Below are 15,231 nucleotides of genomic sequence, written 5' to 3'. Positions count from 1 at the left end.
ATACTAAGCGATAGTTTGCTATAAAACTGTCACCTTTGGACAAATAGTGTGGTTCCTATTATGTAGCAACCCAGGTTCGAGTCCCAGTGATGGCTCGTCGATTCGTATATTGCTCTCATGTTACATCCATCACAGTGTTGATATGTGGAATGGAAATATTTACTCAAAAAAAATCTTTGAAAACCGTTTGCTTAAATTTGCTTAATTTTGCGTTAATTGCAAAAATTTTATTTTAAAATAATTTAACTGACAGAAAAAAATTTTGATGAAAATTTAGAGAGCAGTAAACCCTTCCGATATCCTCTAAATTAAGTTTTTAATCAATCAAAATTTCAGAAGAAATTTCTAATTAAAGACCGATCTTAACATTGGTATAAATTGCATATTTTGAAGAAATTAATTTTAATTTCAATTATTTTACTTTCCCCATTATCCAAGATTAAAATTAATAGCAAACGTTTTTTTTAAATGTAATTAAAATAAAAATAGACAAATGACATTTAATAACTTATCAACAAAGATTTTGAATTTCGTATCTAATTTGTGTAAGGTACATTATTAATATTTATTCTTCCATATACAATGAGAAAAAAAGTATGATCAATACTTCCAGAATATAAGAAAATTTAATTTGACTTTATATTAAGCACAAAAAAGCTCGATAATTTCTACCAAAGCTCTTAGGTATTGATTTTGGTACAATTAACAAAAAATATGATTTTATAATGTGTGATAAGTTTGATAAATGTGAATTTGATAAATGTGTAATTTTACCACAATACCTTATAGCATGACATAAAAACCATTTATTTGGTTAAATTTTCTTTTCTGTTTTGTATTATTTTCTACATGTGTAGTAATAAGAACGAGAAATTTGGAAACCAGAATTTCTAATAAACCGTTACCATATGAACGGAAAAATGACCAAATGAATGGTTTAAACACCATATGGTATGGTTTTTAGTAAAAGAATTATAATCTTTTAACAGAAATGCCCTTGAATTTCTAATAAACCGTTATTATATGAGCGGGAAAATGACCAAATGAATGGTTTAAAGACCGTATGATATGGTTTTCAGTGACAGAATTATAGTCTTTTAACAAAAATGTCCCTGAATTTTTAATAAACCGTTACCATATGAACGAAAAAATGACCAAATGAATGGTTTAAATACCGTATGGTACGGCTTTTAGCAACAGAATTATAGTCTTTTAGTAGAAATGCCCTTGAATTCCTAATAAACCGTTACTATATGAATGGAAAAATGACCAAATGAATGATTTAAATACCGTATGGTGTGGTTGTTAGTAACAGAATTATAGTCGTTTAACAGAAATGTCCTTGACACACAGTGCAGTAATTTGCCATACTTTTTTTTCCTCCATGTATTAATTTCACCTGCATGACAATTTCTCAAGAAAGAGACTTTGGATGAAAACAGAAGAGGATTAGCATCTGTCAAATGTAGTATACGCAGTAGAAAATACAACTCGATTTGCAAATAAGAACCTAAATTCTAATTAAACTGTGGTGATACTCAACTTTCTGGTTTATATTATTATATTTTCATAAATAAGGACAAGATATTTTAAAATTTTCTCAGAAGCAACTGGTACGAATTATTAATAAGTTTGTTAATGTCTTATAAGAATCTTTTGTTTCCTTCATTAGTTTGAAATATAGATTTTTGTTGGAAGCTTAGCTTGGAGTTTTGCAAGGATTCATATTTCTCCGAAGGCTTTATTAAAACTTTATAAATTCAATTGGCGAAAAATTCAATTTTAAGGTTTAATAAAGTATGCGGAAAATGAAATGAAAAGTAGAAAGAAACTTAAAGAAAAAGAATTTTAAGTGGATTTTGTGTGTTGATCATGTATATTTTTTTCAAAAAGTATTCATCTTAGTAGAATTCTGAGTAACGATACAATTATATAAGTTTGCTTACCTAAAAATTTGTTTTCAGTTCAGCGTAATTTGATGGAATTACATTAATTTTACGTGGAATTTTGTTCAGGAAAAAAAAGTTACGCATTTTGGTTAAAAAGTCTGTTATTTTCAAAACTTCACTTGAATCTTAGAATTTCAGTTTTAGAGATTTTATGACTCGCGTAATTTTCTGGTATATAATACATTTTTAAAATAAACAAATATGAATTCTTGAAAAGCTTTTAATCAAAAATAAACATTATCATAAATTATTTTTGGTTAAGTCCTTAGTGTAAAATTAAAGCTACAAAATATTAGTAGATGCTAAATCGAAAAATTTCAAACCGTGAAAGTATTAATAATTTTTTTAATAATTTATTATTTATTATATTTTAGTAATTTAAATTAAAATATAAACCTAAACAATTTCATAGTAAGGTAGCAAATAAATAAATACAAATAATATTCACCGATTTAAAAAAATTAGCAAATAACAATGATATTTAACATTAAGTTGGAAAATTTTTTAAAAAAAATAATGAGTAAAATTTGATAAGAAAAATTTTGAATAAAAAAAAATGCATGATAAAAGAAGGTATAATTGTAAAACATAAAGTATATTATTCATAATTGAATTGATTTTCTTAGAAAATTTGTAATAAAACTCGATATAATTCCGTGAAATATTTTTTTCCTAACCTTTCAATATGAACTTTATTTCATCAAAAAAATAAAATTTCTGAAAAGTTTTGGTTTCTTTGGAAATTTTTATTTTTTATATTTAGTTTGGTTAATTTTTTTAAAAAATTGTGGATTTCATTTAAACTTTTAGCCATTTTCCTAACCAACTATTCGAAACACATTTTTTAAGTTTACGGTTACCCAATGCATGATTTCGTTATGACGTTTGGGTTTTTCTTTTCAAATGAAAGCCAAATCCGTCGAAATAAAGGGTATATAAATAATATAAAATATTTTATATTATGTATTAAATGACAAAAAAATTAGATCATTTTTGATAATTTTTGGACACAACATAATCCTTTCTATTAAGTACTTTTACACTGTTTAAATCATTTATCGAAAGTTTAACACTAGAACGTCGGATGGAGCCAATTTGGCTTCTCTAGTATTTTGTTGCTCTGTAATTCAGAAAAATAACTTACTGAAAGAGTTGAGTATTTTTGACTTTTTAAAATTTGATCTAATTTAAGTTCATATTTAATCATTCATGTGCTAGTCTTACAGAAACGAATATATCGACTTTTTCATTTAGAATGATGGGTAGGGCCAGAATAATATTTTGGTAGGTATAAATATTTTGGTAGGTATCCCAAAACCCCAGGTAGGTATAAGTATAAGGTACCCTTTGATAACTATAAGGTACCCAGCTTCATTAAAAAAAGTATTTCAAGATATGTATGATTATGATTCATTCAGTAAAGGAAACATAATTATCTATGAAACTAACATATAAATATAATCAAAAAGTATTTCATTTAATCAAATATTTTCGTGAACCAAATAGAAGGAAACGCCAGATAGATTTTATGATCAAGTCTAAAATAGGTTCTTACTAAATTAATTAGATAATATTTTAAGATTTTGAATGTTTAATTGATTTACAAGCAAGCTAATTGGGAAGGGCCAAATTTGCCCCTTCTGTCTTTCTAGTGGTACAGCAATGTTCAGTTTTTCTATTAAAATTTGGCCTAGTTAAAATTTTGTTTTTTTAAGATTCGGCCTAGTTTTAGTTACCTTAATGAGATATAGTTAAACTCTCTAAGAACACATTTTATTTTCAAAAATGCAAGATTGATGCATTGTTCTTCCCCTTCTTTTTTAGTATTTAAAACAGCTGAATTAAGCAAAGGAATGTTTAAGAAATTTGGCCTTAAAAAATTTATTTGAAGTTAGATGATTTCTAAATTTTTATTTTAAAACTTTTAAAACTAATTCATTTTTGATTTTATTTTATACATGATTCTAAATAGCGAAAAGATTCATTTTTTTTTTAAATTTTTAAAATCTATTTTCAGAGCATTCTTTCTATCCAGAGATGAAAATGTTTAAATTACATGAAATAAAGGAAGAACTTCCTTTTTCTAAAATGTTTTAATTAATATTTAAAAATTTTTTAAACTGCTAATTTTTTTGTTCACTTAGCCGTTATTACTATTGTAGAACATTTATAAATAGTTTTTGCTACGCATGTGTATGATACATTAACATCGGTGTGCTTGTAATCTTCAACAATATAAGCAGTTTGTTTACCAATTTCACCATAAGATTTTTTTAGTAAATAAGTTTATTGTTAGTTTTCTAGATCAAGTTTTAAATAAAAACAAAAATTTGAATTAAAAATGTAAATATTGAAAAAACACGTCTCCAAATAAGTAATATCTTCTTTAAAAGTGTACAAATAAGCCAATAGTAGTTTTAAACATTATATTTCTTTCCTTTGCCAGTCCAGAATATTTAAAAACAACTACTTGAAAAATTGAAAAACAATTCAATCTATTTTTCCGTTATATATTTTCAAAAGGCATATTCAGTGAATATATTGTTCTGATATACATGCTTTTAATCTTCAAATAAATAAAAAAATATCTTTTCCAGTATTGATCTATTCCTCGCAGAACTTTTTGCTAGTTCTTCAAACTAATGTCTATTCAATACTAGAAGCTCTATTTTTTTCTCTGACTCTCTTTCCAAAATACAATCCATGGTTCGTGTTTAAAAGCAATTTCGCTGCTCCTAATAATCTTGTTTTTAATTACTTTCCATAACAGAAAGGGTATTTTTACTTTTTATTTATATGTAAAAAATATTTCCCGAAGATTTGTCAAAAAACCAGCATTACTGTTTAAGCGATTTCATACTATGTTCAATTCATTGTTCAAATTATAAACAAATAAGCAAACGAAAAACTGTTTTAAAAAAAGTACTATTTATTTTTCGAAAAATAATTCGAAAAATTTATAATATTTTCTGTCTTGAACTAATAAATAAATTAATTTAAAACTTATTTCAATTAAGTCAATTTTTACTAAACGTATTAAAAAATTTAGTTTGAGAAGAAATGCATTGGAGTATTTTCGTTTAAATAACATTTAATTGTTAATTGAATAAAAAACATTTTTTATTAAGTCAATCCTAATAGTGCTAAAAATCCAGCCATTAACTAAACTTTTAACTTTAAAGAGGGCAAAAATTTCTTAAAAAAAGCATCATCGCTTTTCAGGCTTTCTTAATCCATTCTAAATGAATACATGTTTATACAAAATGATTCCAAATAAAGTCAAATTACTATTTTTAGTAATAGCAGTTGCAGAATATAACTTTATATGATAGTATTGGGTAACATTATAAGGGATTATTCAGAAAAGAATGAGGTAAGTAATTATAAAGAAATATTAACATCTGCAAAATGCTTCTAATTGAAATTCACTTAAGAAAGTAATTGATGATTAGATAATTTGATATGAACGTTTTTTTCTTTTAAAAAATGACGCATGATTTAATTAATGTACTTTCATTTATTAAAATGGAAATTAAATTATTCGCACCACTAGCAATATCGATAAATTTTGGATAAAGGAAAGGAAAGTTTTTTTTTGTTTAAAAATTGGCAAAAATTTCAAATGTTTCAAAAATTGGCTTTATTTTTTAGTCCTATTCACTAAACAAAAATTGGTCTTATCAGCAATTTTCGGACACAAACATGATTTCTCTAACAATGTAAATACTTCATGAAAATAAAAGTTATGAGCATTATCTTCCGAAGCATTGTGAGAAAATTATTTTTATAGAATACATATATAGCTTGTCAAATTTGGGGCCTTGTAGCAACCAATGGACAAAGAACCACAAATCGTTTGGTTACTCAGAAGGAGCAGAATTTAATAGCAAAACGTACTTCAAAATAATATTTTTAAACGGATTAAAGCCCCCCGGACAAAAACTTAGTCATCTACGCATAGAATAATCATGAGATTCAAAGTCCTGTTCTCACCCTCCTAACTTGATTGGAGGCAACAAATGCCCAAAGTTATGTATAGTAGTGGCAATCTGGTTAGAGCTACTTGGAGCTATTTGTTGGTTGCGACATCCAACAAATTTCGGGGATTTGCTATTTTCAGCACTCCCTGTAGATTTTTTCTAAGGTTCAAGTAGCATTATTTTGCTGGCTATTCAAAATGTAATTAGGTTTATAGAGTAATAACAAGTCTTATATTCTTCCTGGGTTTTTTTTTTTTTTTTGTTACTGCCGTTGTCCGCTTTAAAGGCTTGAGAATCAAACGATGATGAAAACAAAAAGACTTCGACCGAAAGGCAGCACTTGATCACAAACGTAAAACGTTGGTTCAAAAAAGTTATCAAATCAGTGAGCTTTTACAAGGAGAAAAAAAGTCTGGTAAAATTACCATACTGTACGGTAATGACATTTCTGGGGGGGGGAATTAGCATTCTGGTTTATAAAGTCAAACTATAATTCTGGTTAATAAAGTGAAACTATATATAGTATATAAACCACTCATTTAGTAATGTTTCCGTACATATGGTAACGGCTTGCCTTAAACTCTGGTTTTCAAAATTATAGTTCTTATTACCACAGATTTAGTAAAAAAAAGAACTCAAAGTAAATTTGACCAAATAAATAGTTTTTATGCCATTTTTTACCTGATGAAATTAGTTTTCCACTATAAAACTACATTTTGTTGCTAAATTTACCAGAGTCATTGCCAAAGCGATTCGGTAAGAATTACTGAGCTTTCTGGTGGTTTCGTAAAGAAAGAAGCTTGTTTTATTTTACCATATTTTGGAAATGCAATATTTTAAATCTGGAAATCTGACCATACGTTTTTTCCAGTGCGCAATCTATGTAGTGTGAAAAGCACCCACAAATTATCAGAGACCCTGATTTCATGATTTAAGGGTTTAATAATTTTTTTTCCCGATAGCTTTTGTTTAATTTAAGATCGATGCTAACCTTTGTCCAATTTCGAAAATTCAGTAAAAAAAGAAAGAACAAAATACCACAAAAGAGTACATTTTCCCTACTCTAAAAAAGAATATTGCTATCGAACACAAAGGTGTTTTTTCTCTGAATAAACATACTTTTTTTCACCGGATTCAAATTTCCGACCCCCAAACTATAGAGGATAGCCGAACTATGGGAAGTATGGTCCCTTACGTCTGGTCAGAAGTTATTTTTATGTGAATTTTGTTTTTCTTATTTCGTCACATCTCGATATTTTTTTAACGAATTGAAAAAAAATAACACTGAATTTTAAAATTCTCCTATTCAAATAAAAAGAATAATTTTCAATTACAATTTATTACTTTTTATTATTGATAACTAATAATAATCGAACAATTTTCGTATTTAAATTATCTATATATTTGCATTTTTTCAAAAAATATAATTTTATAAAGCAAAATATTTAATTTGAACGCAAATGGTCGAATAGTTCCGAACTTTAAGCATCTGACTTTTTAAAAATTCGAGCATTTTACCATAAAAAAGTAATTCTTATATTTCATTTTTATAAATATATTTATATTCATATTTGATTAAAGTTAAAAATAAAATATGGTTTTATAATATGTGATAAAAATTTGATAAATGTGGTAAAATTTAATAAAGTTGTTTTTATTCCTTATAGCATGACATAAAAGTCTTTTTATGAGTCAAATTTTCTTTTCAGTTTTGTATTTTTTACTAATTGTCTGGCAATAAGAACAATAATTTGAAAAACCGAAATTTTTTGTCATCCGTTACCATATGATCGGAAAAATTATCGAATAAAAAGTTTAAAAACCATATATTTTTGTTTTTGATACCAAAATCAAAATCATGTTTTTTTTGGTATCAAAATATATATATATAGCATAAATATATATATATATATATATATATATATATATATATATATNACAATAATTCCTTTAAAGAAAATATATATAAATATGAATAACGATAGTAATTTTTAAAAAAAAATGTTTAACAAAAAAAACTTTTTTTTGTTGAACATATGTCACCAAGTACATATAAAGACCATTTTTTTTCTTTCTTTCTTTTTTTGTCCTTATCTTCTTCTTAATTAAAAGATGCTGAATGGGATTTCTGCGTCATAAAGTGTTTCTTCGCGTTTTGCGCACTCATTCAAACTGTATTTTGCAGCATTCAGCTGTTTTTTTTCTTAACATGTAATTTTTGACAGAACCGAGTTCTGTTACAATTATTTTGCAACATTCAAGATGTTGGCGATGTTTCGAATTTTGTTGCATTTAATAATTCTTACACACCGAATTTCGAATTGCATAATTTATAAATAACATTTAAATTTAATCTTTAAAAAAACTAAAAGACCAAATGCTTTGTAGAAAATATTAATGTTATATCATTTGAAAATTAAATAGAAGATGAATTTTTATCGCCATTATCTGCAATATGAATATTAGATACATTTCAAATTATTCCGGTAGCTTAGTATTTTTCTTATTACTCATTGCATCATTTTTTTAGATGTTCCGCTAAAACAAATAAATAAATCATCACATTCAATGAAAACTATTTCGAAATATTTGCAAAATACAGCGTAAATGCTCAATACAAAACATATTGCAAGCAATAAAAAAATCATAAACATTACCTGAATGTAAAGTCATATTCCAAATAAAATCCAAAACTTTTTGCAGAAATTCTCTTATGTGCGAGACAAAGTATCCATACCTATATCCAATTGCAGCGGCACGTATGTAGCGATCTGCCGCCAAAATAACACTTTTCAGACGATTCAGAAGAGGAGCTATCACTCATTCAACTGTGCGATACCGGCGACATCTTGCGGGAACAGATGGCGTTTCTTTAAGTTTTCTTCACTGCTGTGCTACTTTGAAACGACAAGAGAAAATGCATCTCCATTTATCATCATTTTCTGAATGCGTAAATATTATTTGTTGTAGATTAAATAAAGCTATTCAAATCCAAGAAGTACTGAGAAATAATTTTATTTATCGTTATGGCTCTTTTTCTTAATGAAAATTGAATTTAATCTTTACAAATGACTATGGAACTTTATTTACCACCATAGTAGCTCTTTTATTATTCTAAGAAAATAAGAGTAGAAAAAATTGTTTTACTATTATTTCATGATATTTATTTTTCACTTTAATTTTATAACTTATTTCGTTTTCTCCTAATAACTCGAAAAATATTTTTAAGCTTCATATCACTGGCAATTTAAGAGATTTATATTTAATGGACTTAGAGCAGTTCAAACATAAGAAGACATTAATAACAAACATTCAGAGAGGGAATATATCAAAAATAAAATTTATACTTTTTAATACTAAATAAAAATCTGATTTATAATAAATTTTAAAATATTAATAGTATCAAAAAAAATTTTTGTAGATCACAGACTGAAATTAAATAAAAATGGATTAATGTTATTGTTTATTGATGAACAAAGTCATCTGAAAGTACTTAAAAAAGATATTATAAACTTAGAATTACGATTTCAGTCATTAAAATATATCGAAAGCGAGAGGCTGCTCCAAAATAATAAAATAGTTAAATTTCAAATAATATGAACCGAAAAAAGAATTTATTGCATAAATTTGCTTTTTTATATCAATCGAAGAATCAAGTTGTTGAGAACGAACTATTTAAGCCATAAACTCGCTTCATTCAAATACCATTTTTGGAAAATAGTTACTATTAGTATATATTACGCACATCATCTGTTTTAAGAGTAACTGAAGTAAAAATATTTAAAGCTCTAAAAATAACGAAAAATTTCAAAAGCTACTTATGAAATGTCCCTTGAATCATTATTTAAGACGCTTTTTGGCGAAAATAAACACAAAAAAAACTTCAAAAAAAGAAAAGAATTTTTTTTTCAACAACTATTTTTAATTGAAAAATATTTGGATCTATTTAAACGAATTATGCGATATAAAATGCTTAAATTCCAAACTAAAAATTCCATAAATGAGTTAAAGAGTTAATTCCATTAATTGTTTGTTTTATAACCGTCATTGAACGGCCAACCTAATTTAGGGTTTACGACTACCGATGTTCAACTCCGTAGCCTTGTAATTTAGAATCCAATACAGAAGACAAGAGAACTCCTGGATCAAGTATTAGGAGAAAATTGCCTTCATGGAGGATTTTTTGATGGTATTAACCCTCATTCACATTACATGGAGAGGAAAGCCTTGAAAACCTCCCACGGTTATCCTGACACCAAGAGGACTCTAACCCATGATCCGTCTACCACTGAGGATATTTTAAGTCAGCACTCTTATCGAAGTGAGCCGGATAAAGAATTCGTATCGACCGGCCATCGCTGGGGTTTTAACCCTGGTCACCTCACTGGGAGGCAAACGTCCTTTCTTCTAAGCCACTATGGCTCCGTTAAATGAGTTTCTAAATTAACGTTTTTCGTGTTACTTTTTGTTCAATATAAATCTCAAAGTACACTGAGAGTGTGAAGTCAATTTAAAGAAAGACGGGCATAGAAGCAGTTCATGTTCAAAAATATGCTGGTATTGTAGTAGAAATACTCAAAATAGGTATCTGTTTTTTCTTACAAAAAAACTGGATTTACACGAACGCCATTTTGTCTGGAACTCAAATTTAGAATTTAAAATGAATGCAAGTTTAAATAATGAACCGCATTGAACTATTATTGATTGAAACTATTTGTGTCTAAATTGAAATGATGTTTTGCATTGAAGTTTCCTAAAATGACTATCTGACGTGTCCGTTATATTGTTACATTTAAAAGATGAACAATAATTTTTTTCCGGTTTTCTTGCTCACATTTTATGGTTATATGGTTAATATTATGGTTTAAAAAAATCTCAAAAGACTGTTTAGAATTTTTGAAGGTGTAATATATAACTTTTAAACATTTTAAAGAATATGAAAAAATTCCATTTTCATTCCTTATTTCTGGAAAAAAAAATTTTTTAATCTTTGCATTTTGAATGACTTTTACGTTCTTACTAAATTAGATTAGTTGAAAAGTAAGGGTATATTCAAAATGTTTTAATAATCACTACTGTCTCCAATGTATAATTTTGCTAAAATTTATACACAAATTAATATTGTCAAAACATTCCCTGAATTGAAACAATAATTCCTTTAAAGAAACTGAAAAGTGATTTTCACCATAAGTTCAAATTCGGAAAAATCCTAATGTATGAAGATTGACAAAATTTTACCACTTTTCACATTTAAATTTTTATCAGCATCAAATCCCTGACAATTATATTTTAAGAATTAAATACAATTATTCAACTACTTTTATTGTTTTTTTTTGGTCATGAGATTTAAGCAGTAAGTACGGAAAATTCATTGTCTTCGTTAAGTCTCTGAAAGTAATACGATTTAGGAAACTTGTTGCCTAATTCGTACCAACTGATTCCAAAACTCACACCAGCCTCTAAAATATTTAGTATTTAAGATTAAAGAAATAATCAAAGCACTTAAAAGTGTGTCACAAAGCAATTGTTTTAATAACATAGGTATAATATAACAGATATAATAAATGTGTAAAAAAATTTTCGAACTGTTACTATTACAGTATTATAAGTCTTTTAAATATTAATAAAACTGAATGTTATATACTTCAAATTTTAACAGTGACCTTCATATGTGCTGCTTTTTAAGATATATATGTGCTGCATCGTTATCTATAACCAACTTTCCTTCTCTGTCGAAAAATTGTCAATAGGTCTAGGTCTAGACTAGCAGAATCACCAATAATTAATTTAAAATTTTGATTTGATGTAATTTAAAATAGAGACATTAAAAAAAATTTATTAATTTAAACCACGCTGATTAGATCTGAAAACAACTTACAATATCTTCAAAATTGGCGTTAGTCTCGTTTCTTTCTAAAAAAAATTTATCAAAAAAAATTTTATTTACACGCGACGTTCATTATACTGCATTGCATGCTTCCTTATTTTTCTTGCTGTTGTTAGCCTAACTTTCTTAAAAGTCTTAACCTCCTTATGTTTCAAAAAAGGGTTCGATTAAAGCATAGGATATACTTAGAGTTTGATTCATCAAGTCACATTACGAACTAATATTTGCAAACTCATTATTTGGCTAACCAGAATCGTCACTTTTCGTAGTTTTTTTCTTACGTTATGTAAAAAAAATATATCTCATCGTAAAAGGATGTTAAATCAGTTCAGCTACTGAAAGAGTATTGTTTCTTTCAAATTGATTACCGTATCGATGTTTTTTGCAGTAAAAAAATGAGTTTACTTAAAAAGTGACGCACCAGAATAGTTTAATCCTTTCAGACAGAGTTCTCAATTGTTGCAGCTTGATTATAAGTTTCACTTACGAGATGATAAATTTCATATTTGGTGCAAGTTAGCCCAGAAATACACTGAATGAAAATTACTAAGGACAAACCATTATAAAAAAAAATTAAGCGGGGTTAAATGGCAAATGAAATAAAAGAATGCAAGAATGTTTGCACATTAAAAAAGGGATAATTTATTGCGCTGTTAAACCCAAAATGTTTGAAATATGTTCTAGGAACAAAATAGTCGTTTTGTGCTGAAAACATGAAATTAAGAAAAAAAATTTAAAATACCATTGTTAGGCATCCTGGAGTAAGATGTCAATAAGAGGTATGACCACAATGGAATCCTATGCAAGTTTCCAGATTTGCATAACAGTATTCTGCATCTAATGGGGCTATTCGCCCCATCCCTCTGTCAGTGCGCTGATCAACATATCCTTGTTTTTTGCAGGATGTCAGCAGTCCTCCCGAAGCATCCCCACATTTTCAAAGATATTCAGATCTGGAGAACGTTTTAGCCATGCGAGGCTTTAAATATCCTCTCTCTGTACACACTCTTTCACAGCGAGTGTTCGATGTTCTGTTGCTATCCATAAAATTTAACCACACACCACAGAACAAGTAACACCTCAGAACAAGTCAACATGAGGCAGCAGAGTGTCATTAAAGTAGCGTTGGCCATTAGCAGTCCCAATTGGAAGCACATAGGGGACGTACGGCAATTAATTATTATGCCAGTCCACACCTTACACGTGTAGAGTATCGGTCGTTCTTTTGTGCTTTCTCGACTCTGCACAGTACCAATTTCACGCCAGTTCATTTAATTTCGACAATCAGACGAGAGACTGAATCTAGTTTCATCTAAGAATAGTACGCAAATCAATTCCTCTCCGCTTCAAGTGCAATGCTGAAGACAACATTGTAACCGGGACAATGGTAAGCACATATGTCGGCAGACGTATAATCCTCCTGCTTGCAAGCGACTTGCTTCAGTTTTCAGGGAGATTAGCAAGAAAAAAAAATTACTTCGAAAACTTGGTAAAAACTGATTTACTTAAATAAGTACTGAAGGCAAGTAAGCAGCAACTTTCCTCTTATGCGTGGAGATTTATGCGAAAAAGCTTCCGAATTTATCCACTAGAGTGATCTCAATGCAATGCGTTTTTAAAAATCAGAGGTGGTACAATTTGAGAGAGGTACGATTTGAGAAATTTTCATCTACAACATGCTTATTTTATGAAACTACTCATTACTACACTGTTTTTAAGAATGTCTTCTAATGAACTCTAGACTAATGGGTTGTTGTTGCCGTTTTAATGTTTCAGGACATAGGCCAGTAATTTTTTTTAATAACTTAAATACCTGTTTAAGAAATAGGAAAAGTCCATAATTTCCGTAAAAAGAAAAATTTTAAAAAATAATTAAGTTAAACACTTCTACAAGAATGCCAAACTGTAAATATTTTGCCAGAACTTCAAAAAAAAAAAAATAGTGCGTGGAGTCCCTGCGCGCGTAAGAAGTTAAACTTCGTAATGTGGAAATGGAAATAGGAAAGGGTAGAAATTCATTTTTAGTGAAATAATATTGTTTCTTTAAGACAAACTTTATTAACAATGCTTACAATTCACAATTGATCGAATCTTTTAATTATCATTTTCGAGTGGAGAAATGTCCAAATCTATAACATTTGCAATGGGATTATGAAAACTAAAGTAAGATACGAAATGTTTGAATTCTATTTTTTCAATATTTCTTGCAAAAACTCCATCAATGGTAGTTACCCCTTTGGTTGTTGGATCATTTCTACCATTTATCATTTCCAATCCAAATTTGTATTTAAGAAAGGTTAATAATGTTTCAACTTCAGGTAATTAGAAATTCACATTAAAATCTCCTGCAAGGATCACAGGCCGCTCACAGTCACAATAATCAATTTCTTCACCAGTAACGTCTGCCAGAGCTTGTGAACCTGCAGTGGATAGCGGCAATAAAGATTTTGCTATAAATAATTTAATATCTGTATTTATTAATATCTCATGACTGCATTTGGTGAAATATAAATGGCAATTAGAAAAGAGAAAACCTAACAATCAATTGATATTCACAAGAGACGTACAGTCCGCAAAAAAAAAAGATATCACCCTGAATAACTTTCGTTCTAATGATCGGATTTTCACGAACTAAGTGTTAATCTTAATGGTTCCTGGGGGTGACCTCAAATATGCTAATTAATTAGTGCTAACTATGTATTAATTAAGTTACGAAATCAGACACAGAAACGTACTTTCTCTGAATAAACATATATTTTTTCTTACATATTTGGATTCTTAACCTTCAAAATATAGGGGGTAGCCGCAATCTGGGAAATATGATCCCCATAGTTTGGTCAGGAGAGCGATCGAAGGTTCGTATCCCTTAATGTTAATTTCACTTTTTACGTTTTTAGTAATATTTTAAAAACTAATAAAGCAATTCGAAGAAAATTTCACCCAGTCATAAAACTCATTTACCCAAAGATAATTTCACGAAAAAAATAATTTTTAATAATTGTTAATTATTTTTTATTATTTAATTAAATTAAGGATGAAAAATTTTTGAATTATAAGGTATGAATTTTTTTATACCATATTAATCTACAAATTTTTCAACTGAAAAATCTAAAGTTTCAACTGTTTTTATTTATTAGAAGCTGAGAAAAATTAAAATTTATTATTTTTGAAAAAATAATTTGGCGACAATGAAGAAATGATTAAATGGAGCGATTAATATTAAAATGTGATAAACTTGCGAGGAACTTGACTTCGCGCGCTTAGCATAAAATTTCATTCATATTTTTTTCGCTAATAATCGTTTGCTTATCTTTTCATTTTTATTTTTTTAAGCTATAAAATACGATGTTTCTTCTTTAGTCGTCTAAAATTCTATTTGCAATTTAGTAAAGAAATTTGAATAAAACATTTTATT

At 27.8% G+C, this 15,231-nt stretch overlaps 1 protein-coding gene across 4 annotated transcripts in view; it reads right to left on the bottom strand.

Moving 5' to 3' along the window:
• LOC107436947 (potassium voltage-gated channel protein Shaw) overlaps positions 1-8,790 on the bottom strand; it is a 279,381-nt gene extending 270,591 nt beyond the window's left edge. For 2 of the 4 annotated variants that reach the window (XR_011636124.1, XR_006226018.2), the window contains exon 1: positions 8,587-8,790. The gene's annotated coding sequence lies outside the window, so the exon portion shown is untranslated. The remainder of the gene's footprint in view (positions 1-8,586) is intronic. The other 2 variants (XM_071177434.1, XM_016048787.3) reach the window with 1 other exon arrangement.
• Between the last annotated feature and the right edge of the window lie 6,441 nt (positions 8,791-15,231).

This window comes from Parasteatoda tepidariorum, chromosome 2, assembly GCF_043381705.1.
Source record: "Parasteatoda tepidariorum isolate YZ-2023 chromosome 2, CAS_Ptep_4.0, whole genome shotgun sequence".
Classification (NCBI taxonomy): domain Eukaryota; kingdom Metazoa; phylum Arthropoda; class Arachnida; order Araneae; family Theridiidae; genus Parasteatoda; species Parasteatoda tepidariorum.
The sequence above is the reverse complement of the archived record's forward strand: the minus strand, read 5'-3'. Positions and strand labels throughout refer to the sequence as shown.